The 15777-nt window shown below is 40.3% G+C and overlaps 1 protein-coding gene across 1 annotated transcript in view; it reads left to right on the top strand.

Annotated features, from left to right (window-relative positions):
* The first annotated feature begins 11979 nt into the window (after positions 1 to 11979).
* LOC143038229 (actin-2, muscle-specific-like) overlaps positions 11980 to 15777 on the top strand; it is a 6483-nt gene continuing 2685 nt past the window's right edge. The window contains exon 1 of the mRNA XM_076207241.1: positions 11980 to 12058. The gene's annotated coding sequence lies outside the window, so the exon portion shown is untranslated. The remainder of the gene's footprint in view (positions 12059 to 15777) is intronic.

The raw sequence follows: 15777 nt of genomic DNA, 5'->3' as shown, positions 1-15777 counted from the left end.
GTCTTGAGAATATCAAATCTAATTTCATAAAGTGCTCATGGAAACTACTAAATTATCATATAGAAATACACTGGCAGTGTTTCCTAACAGCCCATCTAGAACTGTATTCATTAATCTCATATAAGTTGATTAACTATTACATAGCACAAATGTCATTCCTTTGAACGTATAGTGCCCCGTTGTTGTAGAAAATGCTGTATAATCCCGTGGATCTTCATGCAACTCGATCTGCCACAACACAGGTTTAAAATCTATAGTTCTAAACTACCTATTTCCGGTTCCCAAACTACGAAGGTTATCTAGTATTAACAGTAACAGTAATCTATAAGGTATTGTCTATTCAATTTCCTATAGTCAATAACTGGACACATGGTACCATCTGATTTTAGCACCAGAATCAATGTTCACTAATATCCTGCGATAACATTTCAGTGATCAATTTATCTACAATAACTAGATTTAATGTGGTAATCTATAGACAGGTATATGGATAGGTTTATTCCCTGGTTTTAATTTGATCTGATGTTTCAAAACATTTGTTTTGACCAAGGCATTCACCGGCAAAGCAATTAATTTATTCAAAAACAATACAACAAAGATAATCATCCAACACAGGACAACTAGTAGTTTCTAGTTGGCTCTTATATATCTCTCCCAAATCTGTTTCTTCCTGAACTGAACAGATTGATGAAATTGAGGATTCCACCTCCTCATTACCTAATTCAGAATCTTAATAGGTCTTGTACAGACTTGAAAAAATCCTGTTTGTGTACCTTTTCTTAAGACTATGTCTTTATTTGAAGTATTAATCATTAATATTTCTAACTTGTTCTTGTATTTCTTATAAATTCTTGAGTCCAATTTCAAACATTTTATCCTGATTGATTCTGGGATGGTTAAAGTTTCAGAGTCTACAGTGACTCCTTTCAACTACACTTCTACTCTGTTAATTGCTCTGGAGTGTAATAACGTTGACTTTATTACGCCACATTCCACAATGAGCAAAGCTTCATTTCAAGTTGATGAATTCTGAATAATTTCTGGTATTTTTGAACACCTAAGTTGGGCTCACTATGAGACATTACTTCTGTTTGTTTTATTTCTTCTTGAATGGACCACTCTGCCCTGCTATCATCCAATCTAGCATTGTTATCTTTCATATCTATTCCAATAGGTTCTCTTAACACAGATACTGATTCTAAGTTTGGTTGATTTAAAAATGGGATTAATTGTGCTTTCACTAAGATCCCTAACTCAGCAGGATACATGATCATGCCCTCTTTTCTTATAGTTGCAAATATTATCAATAAATCTCCTGGGAAGACATATTTTCTACAACTATCACTGGAATGTGCAAGTGCTCATTTCTTTACAAAGTGATATCTACTTTTACTTCATGTTTTTAACTGACTCTTTGCAATGAGTAATGGATTGGTTCCTATATTTTTACTACCGGTTTAAATTGGTTTGAAACGTTGCTAGTTATAACTATTTGAATAGGTTTATTGAAAACTCGACCCGCAATGAGGTGTCCTTCCAATTGTTATGGTAAATTTACAATTGTCTTTGGTGTTGGTGTTTTCTTTCACACTTCTATCACTATTACCCCTAACACAAAACTCTATATTTGTATTTCTATGGTTAGCTCTGTAGTGTTGTTTTATTTTATGTCTGGAGGTTTTCCTCTTGTTTCTGGATGAATACGAAAACTTTGCATTGCTCTACAATCCTATGTTCTATGCATCTGGTGATACAAACAGAAAGGTGTATTTCTACAATGATATTCATCATACCCTTATACTTGGATTTTCTACAAATACTCTAATAACACTTACGATTTATATCCCCCAGGTATTACAATTATGGCATTCAATTATAAGATTCCTTGAAGTAATTCTAAATCGATGTTCAGATCCCCTTTATATTCACAATAACCTTGTAGAAGGTAATCTACCTCCCCTAAGTCCATGGTTTGTTTAAGATATTTTTACAGCCGTTCTGCAGTTATCACAATTATGTACCAATAGTGCAGATGCTATTAACTTAGTAGCTTGAGAATTTTTTTATCCTGTATTTACGTAGATCTTTCTGTCCAATCTGAATCCTTCAACATAGAAAACATGCCCATAGACCATCTGTCTAATTTTGCTCAATATTTGGGTGTTAGTTTTACTTATTTTTACTTTCTTTATCATTCTAATCAAAGACCTGATAGGATCCTGATCACACTTTGACTTAAAATATTTGCAAAACGCTTTCTTATACTCTCTATATTGGTTTACATCTTCCATTTGCTGGAAATTTATTATAAGCCTAGCCCTACTCTTCTCAGGATCTACATTTTCTTTTAAAAATTCGATTTTATTTTTATCATCTGGTATGTTTTTTGTCACTATTAGGATATCTATTAAACCTAAAAACCGGTTAATCCCTCTCGTGTTTTCTTCCTCCGAAAACTTTGGAATGTTTGTTTGCGAGGTAATAATTTCATGACTGAGAACTTCTGTAACCATACCTTAAATTGTTAATGTTGATTTCAATCGACTAATTCCTTTGTAGTCGTCCTGACACGTACGGCGCGACCCCACACTTACATTAACCTCGTATTGTGACTCCCTCGTTCACTCCTCGTAGCCGAATCCTCGTACCAGCGTGCACTGTTCCTCGTAGTTTGTCCCCTCGTAGTCAGCATGCACTGCGTGTCTTCGTGCACTGCGTAGCTGTGTTCACTGTTGCTTGTAGTTTGTCCCCTCGTAGTCAGCATGCACTGCGTGATTGCGTGCAATGCGTGGCTGCGTGCACTGCCTGGCTGTGTGCATTGCGTGGTCGTGTGCACTGCGTGGTTGTGTGTACTGCGTGGTCGTGTGCACTGCGTGGCCCTGTAGTTGCTTGTAGTTTGATGCACCAATATCTTCGCACACTCGTAACCGTATATTGCACTAAGTCCTTTAGATGTAGTATTCTTTATTTGTGTTGGTTTCGTCTCTAGCTGTCACCACTCTAAGCCGCCACTTTCGCGCGCTTACTTTCGTTTCGTACGTCTCTTAATTTTTCACCACTGTCTTCCCGTTTCTTCACTTTCATCCACCTTTCTCTCGTCACTAATTTTCCTGTATAAATTTACCTATCTTTAGACATTAGGCCCTGTGTCTACAAGTATTCCTCTTTTCAATTTCTGTACAATACGCTTCAGACAAGGAGAATGGAATGTTTGTATATATTCTTTCTTGAATGCCAGTTACACTGCGTGCTTCCTCAGTTACAATCTCTGAATCCCGTGAGAACACGCATTGTTACGTCCCAAGCAGTGACATCATGATTTCTTTAGTCCAATGATCTTTAACTTTATACTTAAAATCCTCACCTAAGTGTGTGATCTTACAATCGTGAACTAATTGAATTTTCTACTCCTCCACCCTTGCTCCGACCAAATTAGTTGTTACAATTCCATATGTGATATTGTTTATTTAAGTAATCTCGAATCTATGCATAACTTACTTGGTTTATAAGTAGTAAGCAAAACACACTTCATACAGGCTCCCGGCCATTTTTATGGCTCTAGGCGGAGAGCGAGCTTGCGCTAACCTTCGCCTGCGAACTGTGCTATTTACAAAACACCCGATCTATAAAAATGCAACCCTCACCATCTACCACACTTTCTACCTACATGTCTACTAGCCTTTTACAGGGTAATAATTCTTCGTGTGTGCTATCCTAAGGTGGCAATTCTTCATGTGGTCCATCCTGGGTTTACGATTCTTCGGTTGTATAAGTTGATGACAATAAGCATAACTCTCATTCAACCTAACCCAAACTAACCTAATCTTTATTGTACTGTTGATATTCGGCGTACTGGGGTGACAAATCTTCAGGTGGGATCTCATGGGATGACGATTCTTTATGTGGGCGTTCTGGGGTGACAATTCTTCGTGTGATCCTTATGAGGGAGGTAGAAAAAAAGGTCATAAAAACACTCCCACCCATTCCATCCCTAACATACTCCATTCCCCTTCTCCCTCTTCCCTTCCTCTTCCCTCCCTCTTACCTTGGCACCTACTGCATGACGGGTCATCCCTGCATCTCGGCTACTGCCCTGGGTCAGAAGCAGTGTTGCAAATCACAGCACATTCAAAGCAAGGCCGCTTCATTAAATCGACGACCCCACCTCACCGTCCCCTCATGCAGAAAAGGAGAAAACGGGGAGAAATCCCTTTGGGCTGCGTCAATTTATTTCTCACACATACTCCCTCACCCCCCATCCCCCACCCACTTCCCCTTATGCATCACAGCATCATCCATATACAACCCTTCTCCATTCACCCCTATCTTCTGTCCTCTCCCGTCCTTCCTCAACAGACATTCTCTTCTTTCCCAGTACCCCTTTCACCCCATCCATCCAACTCATCCTAGGTTGACCCCTCACGTTCACTCCTTCCACCTCTGCCATCCACACCTCTTTTACTAGTCTTTCTTCACTCATTCTTTCCGTGTGTCCAAGCCATCGCAATACTCTTTCATCAATCCTATCTCCCAACTCCCTTTCCACCCCTGTTCTCCTCCTCACCTCCTCATTTCTCACTCTATACAGTCTAGTAGCCCCTATCATACTTCTCAGACACCTCATCTCAAACACATTCAAACTCCTTCTCTCTTCCTCTCTTATGTTCCATGTTTCCACTCCATAGAGTGCTGTCGGCATAATCACTCCTTCATACACTCTCCTCTTAGCATTCATTCCCAAATGTCTATTTCTCATTACACTTTTTAATCCTCCAAGCCATTTACTCGCTTCTCTCAATCTACATTCACCTCCACCTCCACTCCTTCCTTTCCCACCACATTCGCATCCAAGTATCTAAAACTATCCACTTTCTCCAGTCTCTCTCCCTTAATACTCACTTCCACTCCGCTGCCACTCTCTCCTTTTGTACATCTCATCACCTTACTTTTACCCACATCTATCTTCAACTTCCCTCTTTCGCACACAGTCCCAAGCTCTGTCACTAACTTTCTCAATCCCTCCTCTGATCCTGTTACAAGCGCAGTGTCGTCAGCAGACAACAACTGGCTTATTTACCAATTTTCTCCATTTTCTTTAACCATCTCCAATCCCTGACCCACTACTCTTGAATTTACCTCTCGCACCACCCCATCCATGTATAAATTGAACAGCCAAGGCGACATAACACATCCCTGACGAAGTCTCACCTTTACCTCGAACCACTCACTTTCTCCATTTCTAATCCTAACACAAGCTCTACTACTCTCGTAAAAACTCTTGACTGCTCTTAACAGCTTTCCCCCTATCCCATATATCTGCAATACCTCCCACAGTGCCTTCCTGTCTAACCTGTCATAAGCCTTTTGCAGATCCATAAAAGCCCAAAAAACATCCTTTCCTTTTCTTATAGCTTTCTCACATGTCTTTCTTACCACAAAAATCTGATCTACACAACCCCTACCCGTCCTAAACCCACAGTGCTCCTCACCGATTACTCCCTTTGTTCCTCTCTTAATCCTCTCAGTCAAGACCCTCCCACAAGCCTGCCCAACTACGCTTAACAAGCTGATCCCTCTGAAGCTACTACACTCACACTTGCCCCCTTTTCCCTTGTAAAGTAGAACTATACAGTGTCATGTAAACGACCCTGCCTTATCAAAAAATTAGATTGAATTATCTACTGACATGTCGTTACAGACGTACTACTTCAAAACAATTAGGTAATTCGCCAGGTCCGGCGTAGTACGGTGACAGAAAGATTAAAATGAAACATTTATACACTTTATCAAACTATAGATTTAACAATAAACTATAAATTTAATTTTTTTTTTGCCTATTTAAACAACGGAAACGGAATTATGAAAGATGAGAGTATGCAAATCAAAGGTACAGTAAAAAAAAAAAAAAAAAAAAAAAAAAAAAAAAAAAAAAAAAACGTTACAAATATGAAAACTTACAAAGCGGATAAAAAACTCCGTGCATTTGCTTATTGCTAAAACAACTAAGTTTAAGCTAAAAAAAATCTGGTCACCACGCGTAGCACTGTAGTACTACAAAAAGTTTAACTTGAGCAACACTTAAAACAAAGGGGTTTACCTTAAACTTACGGAAGGTGGCAGCTTCCTCTTCGGGGAAAAGAAGATGGAAAAAAGCCTCGAGAAACGGATTGATCCTCTATATAGGCTCGCCAATTGACCTGATGGTCACTGGAGCCAGAGGCCGAAAGGTCAATAGGAAGTGCTTTCCTATCCCACTTCAACTGGTAGCTAACAATCCTAACCCAGTTACATAAACTTAAAATTACACACACAAGAAATACACGTAACAAAATAAAAACCTTAACACTAATCACAACATAGTAGAAAGGGTTACAAGAAAGAAAAACTACAAAGGTGGCAACTTGACATTGCGCGAAGCACACATGTCCGGCCGACGATTGATAACTGTTGCCATACGAACATCATTTAGATAAAATTACAAATATATCAGTACGACGCAGCGTACGTCTTGACAAATGGTAACAGATACACAAAAGACCTGTTGCAAGAAATCTGGTTACATTATAAAAAAAGAAAAAAAAAAAGTAAAATACAAAGAAAGAAATATAACCACAATAAAATAATAAGATAATACAACTTGGCAAAAAGGCTATCGGGCACGGTTACTTAACCTGAGCGCAAAAGAACGTCCCTGACCCTGTGTGTCAAACTACACAGCTGACAGGTGGCCGAAAGGGTGGGGGGATTGAGTGCTGGCCGACAACTTTCGACCATCACTACAAAAAGAAAACCACGTGACACCGGGATACGTGACAACAGGCACTCCTTCAGTCCTCCGGCACTCTACCCTCTCTTAAACAAACATTGAATAGCCTCACCATCACTGTACCTCCTTTCTTCAGACATTCTGTATGACATCCATGCAACCCAGATGCCTTACCTACTCTCATCATCTTAACAACTGTCTTCACTTCATCTTTCCTTATTTCTCCTCCATTTTCCTCACTCATCATTGTCATTTTCTTACCGCTTCCCACTGCAACTACCTATCCTCTTTATCCTCCTTCATATTTAGCAACTCCCTAAAATACTCTACCCATCTTCCTCTTACTGCCTTCTCTTCCATTATCATCTCTCCATCTGCACCTTTTACCTTTTCTTCTCTATTCAATTCGCCTCCTCTTCCTCTTTTACTTTCCTTTCAAAACTTTTGTTATTACTTTCAAAATTTTCTGTCATACTCTTACCCCATTTTACATTTGCTCTCCTCTTTGCCTCCTTTATCTTATGCTTTACTTCTCTTTTCTTTGTACCTCTCATATGATTCCCTCGTCCTATTTTGTAACCAATCTGTGTAAGGTAGCTTCTTCTCTTCTACACCCTTCTTTGTTTCCTCATCCCACCATTCACTACCCTTCCTTCTATTTCCTCCCATCCTCCTTGTTCCACACACCATCTTTGCACACCTTGTGACTCCCTTCTTGAACCATCCCCACTCCTGCTCCGCAATAGATAAATAAATATATAAATAGATCACTAAGTAAGTTTGTGTCTGTGTACAAAAAGGTTTCTTCGCCTGATGACTGAGGTTGCCAGCCAAGCCGAACTCTCACCCCCCACCCATCCATCACTCATTTGCTTTCCCTTTTATCTACGTTGTAGTTTGCATGAGGAGGTTACCCTACGTATGCTAAATATCACTGTTTCTTGCCAGAGAACACCTATACAGCTGTACAGCTGAACAGCTGTATATTTGATTTTTCAGCAAGAAAGATATATTTGCAGCAGGACTTCATCTGTCTTATTCTGGGAGATTTTAAATTATTGTAGACAATCCTCGAGCCTCTCCTGAGCTCAATAGAGTCCTTTGATGGAATCAGAACCAAAAGTTCCAAAATAGAAACGAACATATCTGAATAAGTTGTAACCCTGAGCCCGCCTTCCTACCGAGGAAGGGCCACGGATGTGGATAGAATGAACAGGCGTAATGAAAGAAGAAACATCACCACGAAAGGGCAGGTATTATGAAGATCAGTAGGGTGCCAAGGCGATAATTAAGATCGCCTGACGGCATTTATAACAAGATGAAAGTATCACCCGGTACGGAAGAGGTAAATAGTAAATCACCTTAACAGTCGATGTCATCCCGTTCTGTTTTTGTAAACTATAATTTCCGCGCCATGTCTCTCTTGGTGCACTGGTGGTGTAATTGGAAGTGTGCTGGTCTCGCACTCGCTTAGTTATGGGTTCGAATCCCGTACTCCTCTCCGATTACCACAAGTGACTATTAACTGCGCCAACAGTCCTCAATGAGCATAATAGGGCTAAGGAGACGGCGTTGGCCGGAGCTACTCAGCGCCTCCTGGCGTAGATTCCTCTCTTTTTTTACGTCTCCCCGTCCCAGGCCCTCCTAGCGACGTGTCCCAAACAACAGTTCTCAGTTTTCTCTTGTTTTCAGAACCAAGTAACCTTTTGGAGTCCAGGTTCTGTTACTAGACGAAAAAAAAATTACTGGAATTTCCAAGAATTGATAGACAGATAGACAGAAATGCAGATAGAGAAAAAGAAAAAACGATAGTCAGAGAGAATGGATGGACAGATTGACAGAAATATAGATAGAGAAAAAGGGAAAGACATAATAAAAAAAATGGAAGAGACGGACAAGAGGTAAACATACTGATGTACAGACAGTAAGGTAAAGAAAGAAGAAGCAGATAGACGGATAGATGGACTTTTAGAAGGACAGGCAGGTAGACAGTATGTAAAAAAGCTGGTATGCAGACAGACACGCCAGTGAACTAATGAACAGAAAGGCAGACAGATAGACAGACAGGCAGACAGACAGAAAGACGAACAAGCAGGTAGACAGACAGATAGACAGGTAGACAGACAGACAGACAGACAGACAGACAGACAGGTAGGTAGAAAGACAGACAACCAGATAGAAAAACAAACATGCAGATCTTGCCATTCTCCCTCGAGACAAATACATCTAGACATACAGGTCTGTTTTAAATGCGTTGCCGGGTGATTGGAAATAATCAGTCGGCAACAATGAGCGTTTTACAAAACGTTTTGCAGTGAACCTTTACCCAAGAATTCTCCTCCGGCTGCTATTGGAACCATACGAGTGTGCACATGTGTTGATCCCTTTGAGACCCCCCCAGCGCGCACGCACGCACGCGCACACACACACACACACAAACACACACACACACACACACACACACACACACACACACACACACACACACACACACACACACACACACACACACACACACACACATACACACACACACACACACACACACACACACACACATACACACACACACACACACACACACACACACACACACACACGCACACGCACACGCACACGCACACGCACACGCACGCACGCACGCACACACACACCACAACACACACACACACACACACACACACACACACACACACACACACACACACACACACACACACACACACACACACACACACACACACACACACACACACACACACACACACACACACACACACACACACACACACACACACACACACACACACACACACACACACACACACACACACACACACACACACCCCGCAGTTTTGGGTATTGGCTGCATAGAGTCAATGCATTCAACATTCTTGGGACTTTAGTGACGCCCTACGGACCAAAGTCGCACAACGTTCATTTATGATTAGAGACTAATCTCCGCTACTAAAATAGAATAGGTAGAATAAAGTAAAATTAAACAAATAAACAAATAGATAAATAGATACTAATAAACAAGTAAATGGACAAATATACAAATAGATAAAAACATAGATGAATAAATAGATAGATAAGTAAATAAGTAAATTAATGAAGTAAATAATAAGTGAATAGATAAGTAAATAAGCAGACAAATAGATAAATAAATAGATAAATTGATAAATAAATCTGTAAACAAATAAATAATCAAATAAAACAAAAATAGATAGATTATTAAGTTGATAATTTTCAACTTCTACCATCATCTCCTTCTACTGACCTCCCTAAACCTCTTTTACCAACTCTCCGAATACGTTGTCTGAATATAGGTTCAGGATATTACCCCAAAGGATAGAAGCGTTGATTATTATCGGTGATGAAATACGAATCCAACTGAGTCCTTTGGCACACTTTATGTAAATATAGTATATCATTTTATTCAGCTGAGTAGTGGCCCTCGCGAAGGGATTGTGAGCTTTTGTCAAGGCCAGACGATTTTATTCAGAAGATGGGTTGCCCATTTACTAAAGGGGCTAACGCTTTAACATTAGAAAAAGGGCATCATCATAAATTGGGGACATACACCAGGAAGGGTTGTCTCTTGTGGAGGCAACCCTATGCACTGGCATTGGATTTTGATGTGTTCATAATAGGTAATTATGAATAATAATTGGCAGATTACAAGCCATGTTTTTACCCCATTCAACCCCCTTAATACAGTGGCAAACTACTTTGATGGTGTTGTAATAGGCGACAAGCGATTTTTAACGGCTAAGGTTTTTCTTCCGAGGTTTAGTCATTTGAAACCCCGTCTGTTTCTGAAGACGCTGTTCTCCGTCTGAATAAAAAAAATATGGTTTGGGTTTTGTCATAATAGGATGTTATTACAAACACCCGACATTGACCCTTCATATGTTCATCGGACTACACAAATATATATTTCATTGATGTCGTATTGATATAATTTTGTTTACAGTAATTAGCTTCATGAAAGAGAAAGACATCTGCCGACAAGTACAGTGCATCAGGAAAAGCACTATGAGCAGACAAAAATCTTTGCTGGTATTACTGTTGATTTAAGGGGTCATATTACCTTGAATTTGAAACAGGTCATTTGGTATGTGCTCAAGAATGCAGAGAGAGAGAGAGAGAGAGAGAGAGAGAGAGAGAGAGAGAGAGAGAGAGAGAGAGAGAGAGAGAGAGAGAGAGAGAGAGAGAGAGAGAGAGAGAGAGAGAGAGAGAGAGAGAGAGAGAGAGAGAGAGAGAGAGAGAGAGAGAGAGAGAGAGAGAGAGAGAGAGAGAGAGAGAGAGAGAGAGAGAGAGAGAGAGAGAGAGAGAGAGAGAGAGAGAGAGAGAGAGAGAGAGAGAGAGAGAGAGAGAGAGGAGAGAGAGAGAGAGAGAGAGAGAGAGAGAGAGAGAGAGAGAGACAGAGACACAGAGAGGAGAGAGAGAGAGAGAGAGAGAGAGAGAGAGAGAGAGAGAGAGAGAGAGAGAGAGAGGAGAGAGAGAGAGAGAGAGAGAGAGAGAGAGAGAGAGAGAGAGAGAGAGAATGAGAGAGAGAGAGAGAGAGAGAGAGAGAGAGAGAGAGAGAGAGAGAGAGAGAGAGAGAGAGATAGAGAGAGAGAGAGAGAGAGAGAGAGAGAGAGAGAGAGAGAGAGAGAGAGAGAGAGAGAGAGAGAGAGAGAGAGAGAGAGAGAGAGAGAGAGAGAGAGAGAGAGAGAGAGAGAGAGAGAGAGAGAGAGAGAGAGAGAGAGAGAGAGAGAGAGAGAGAGAGAGAGAGAGAGAGAGAGAGAGAGAGAGAGAGAGAGAGAGAGAGAGAGAGAGAGAGAGAGTGAGAGAGAGAGAGAGAGAGAGAGAGAGAGAGAGAGAGAGAGAGAGAGAGAGAGAGAGAGAGAGAGAGAGAGAGAGAGAGAGAGAGAGAGAGAGAGAGAGAGAGAGAGAGAGAGAGAGAGAGAGAGAGAGAGAGAGAGAGAGAGAGAGGGGGGGTTCCGTCATCACGGGCAACCTCACCGCCCAGGTGGACCGAAGCGGTGTCTCCCTCCCTTTCCCGGGGATTTTGTACCCCAAAATACCAATTGCGCTAATAAAATGAGAACCCAACCATTCACACCTGTTCTTAGTCGGACGAAAGTTAGTAAAAAATGGGCGGAACCTCGTGCTCTAGGTTAGGGGTTCGGGGGAGAGGGGGGGGGATATATAATCGAAAACTAAGGTAGGTAGATCGCAGAGCGTCCCTAGGTTCTGTTCCGTGTGGTGCGATCAGGCCTCCCGAAAACGCGCGAGTGTCCTCAGGTAAGCATCATCTTTAAGACTCTTGTTTCTAAGGCCAAGACTCAAGGACTCAGATCCACCAACATTCTAAGATCATAAGATTTGATTCATCAGTCTTCTATGATCGTAAGATTTTATTTGAAAAAATTCTACGAACCTAAGAATCGATTCATCAACCTTCTACGATTGGAACACTGAATCTCAAGGGTTGGAGTCCTATCGTTCAAACTTCTTGACCACATTAGGCAGAGTAAAATGACTTATAGCTCCAAATTCACAGCCAAAATATATATGAAATATAAATTTCTTCACGTGAGATCAGGCCTCCCTTAAACGCACTTAAGGACCCAGATCCACAAACATTCTGAGATCGTAAGATTTGATTCACCAACCTTCTACGATCGTAAAATTTGATTTGACAACATTCTGCGAACGTAAGAATCATTTCATCAACCTTCTATGATTGGAACACTGAATTTCAAGTATAGGAGGCCCATCGTTCAAACTTCTTGGCCACATTAGTCAGAGTAAGATGACTTACAGCTCTAATTTCACAGCCAAAATAGATATGAAATACAAATTTATTCACGTAGGAAAGAATTGGGATCAGATTATACAGACCATTAATATGATTATCGCGCTGATTTACAAAAAAAAAAAAAAAAAAAAAAATGAGGCCTGCTACCTTTTTATGAAATATTTGACGAAGATTCTCCTCTTGATGAAAGTTGTTGAGGAGCTTACACCAAGAGGCACTTAGCTGCCGCCGAAGAGTTTACTTTTGCCCTCCAGATCCGTATAGTTATAACAAATAGCAGTTACCCGGAGTGTTTGTACTTACGAAGATAATGTGTCCAGTTGAGGGCATCATGGTGGGGAGGAGCCTACGCCAGTTGGCACGTAGGTGTGGCCGAAGCCGTCACCTTTGCCCTATGCGGTTGTACTCTCAGGTGAGGTCACAGTCATTGCTGGGGATCGGAGAGTTGTGTGGTATATTGTATAAAAATGTATCAATTGGACAGCAATAAAAGTGTATGGTAACATTCTTAGGATGTTTCAAAATTTTGTTCACAACTGTTTGAGCTAAAAGGCTAACGGAAGGAGGCGCTCAGCTGTGACCAAACTAGTGACCTTTACATTATGTTTTCGGAGTGCCAGGGCAAATGGTAGTGACCAGTCGCCGTTTGATAACCCCGGGTTCAACACGTGTGAAACAAGACTGAAACTAGTGCTGCAAGCTGGTGACCATTTATTGCAAACACGTGAAAGTGATAAAAATTATATTCGCATAAAAAGTGAACACCTTAAGTCTCATATTTGAATAGAGAGTACTCATCATAAGGATCATTCTCGTTTTGAAATTTGATAATATTAAGGTTCAGATTCATGTTAAAGAGTGACACAAATAATATTAATGTTTTCATCAAAAAGTGATCCCCGTAAGGTTTATATTCGCGTAAATAGTTCCAAGTCTCATATTCGCACCGAAAAGTAATAATCTATAATGCTCATATTCGCATGTAAAATAACCACGATGAGGCTCATATTCATATCGGAAAGTGATCACCCTAAGGTTTATGTTCGCATAAATAGTTCTAAGTCTCATATTTGCATCGAAAAGTAATCATTATAATGCTCATATTCGTATAAAAATTAATATTATAAGGCTCATATTCATATCAAAATGTGATCATCGTAAGGTTAATTTTTGCATGGAAAATTATCACCATGAAGCTTAGATTTGTGCCAAAACGTGACATTCATAAAGCTCATATTCGCATTAAAGAATAACTATCAAAAGACAGATATTTGGATCAAAATAATTGTTAATCCTACATGGTCAAGAGGTTTCTCCATACTGAATACAATCATCTGGAATTATTCAAAAAGAGCCCATAAATTTTCTAAATCGGCATGAGATTGTCCATAAGGACAGAAGCGCTGGTTAGATAGAATTCATATGGTTCTAGATTTGGTGTAGAACGTCATACAAGGTAAATCGAGATAGATTATTCAAGATTGTTTTTTAAGCCTTTATAGTCTAAAGCAGGATTTTTCAACCTTTCAACCTCCATAGAGGAACCCCTACACAGAAAAATAACAGTCTTGATTTATCTATATCTCTCTTATAAAAACAAACATATTTTTCTTATAACCGTTTAGGTAAAACTTTTTCCCTTTCTCAAGTTTATCAGTAATTAGAAATAAATCTTATAATTTGTTCAAATACATAATTACTATATATTTTTCAGGTTCATTTACTTTATCACTATCTCTTTAGGCCAGACTTTTTTTTTATTCATTAGGTTATGGGCACCATGGTTCCTTCCCCATAGGCCGGAGGACGAAAAACAACAACACATTTATTTATATAAAGCTCTTAGGAGGCCATATTGTCAGGTCGGAGGATTTATTGTTATCTTTATTATTGTTTTTTTCAGTATTTTTAATCTATATCTTCTCACTGGCCAGGGTGATGAGCACACAAGCTGTACGTACCAAGCTTTGCATGTGTTGTACAAACATACATACATATACCAAGGCTTTTTCCCCCTTACAAGGGAAAGGCATAAAATCATTTCCACCCATTCCATCCCTGAATACACTCCACACCCCTCCACCCTCCCTCTTATCTGAGCACCTCCTGGATGACGGGTCATCCCTGCACCTTGTCCACTGCCCTGGGTCAGAAGTAGTGTCGCAAGACACAGCACATCCACAGCAAGGCTACTTCATTAAATCGGCGACCCCCCCTCTCCGTCCCACCGTTGCATAAAATGAGAGGACGGGGAGAAATCCCTTCGGGCTGCGTCAAATTTTGCTCACACATACTACCTCACCCCCCACCCCCCCGCCCATTCCACCTCATGCAATCACAACATCATCCATATACAACCATTCTCCATTCACCCCTGTCTTCTGTCCTCTCCCGTCCTTCCTCAACAGACATTCCCCTCTTCCCCAAAGCCCCCTTCACCCCATCCATCCATCTCATCCTAGGATGTCCCCTCATGTTCACTCTCTCCATATCTGCCCTCCATACCTCTTTTACTAGTCTTTCTTCACTCATTCTTTCCATGTGTCCAAACCATCCTAATATTCTTTCATCAACCCTATCTCCCAGCTCCCTTTCCACCCCTGTTCTCCTCCTCACCTCCTCATTTCTCACTCTATCTAGCCTAGTAACCCCCATCATACTTCTCAGACACCGCATCTCAAACACATTAAAACTAAATCTCTCTTCTTCTCTTATGTACAAACATAGGCCCACATTTTTTTTCTTTTTATCTATTTATTCATTCTTATTAATTAATTTATTTTTTACTTTGATCATTATACCAGCATTAGTTGGTAGTTCGGTGGAAATAAAAAAGGGGAATTTCGCCTGTTTTTATTCCATTTTGATTTCGGGTTTTACAACGTCGGCGAGCCCGTAACCCAATGAATAAAAAATATCTGGCCTTAGGAAACCCCGGCAAGCTCTTAATGCATATCAGGGTTCTGGGGAGCCCTGGCTTAGGAAACGCTCGCCTAAAGGTTCTTCTAAGCTGAATAGAATAGTTAAATGTTAACAAGATTATTACTTGAAATGATCGTTAAATGTTTAGTTTGCAACAGGTCACGATATTATTTTTACTAATAAGTCCTTTAGCCAGCAGAGACTCTGGGGTGAATAAAATCGTCTAGCGCTAGCCAGATTTTTTTTTTGTATTGTAACAACCTATTTAATCTTTTAAATG

Source organism: Oratosquilla oratoria, chromosome 2 (assembly GCF_046742065.1).
Source record: "Oratosquilla oratoria isolate Oo_2021 chromosome 2, ASM4674206v1, whole genome shotgun sequence".
In the NCBI taxonomy this organism is placed as follows: Eukaryota; Metazoa; Arthropoda; class Malacostraca; order Stomatopoda; family Squillidae; genus Oratosquilla; species Oratosquilla oratoria.
The sequence above is the reverse complement of the archived record's forward strand: the minus strand, read 5'-3'. Positions and strand labels throughout refer to the sequence as shown.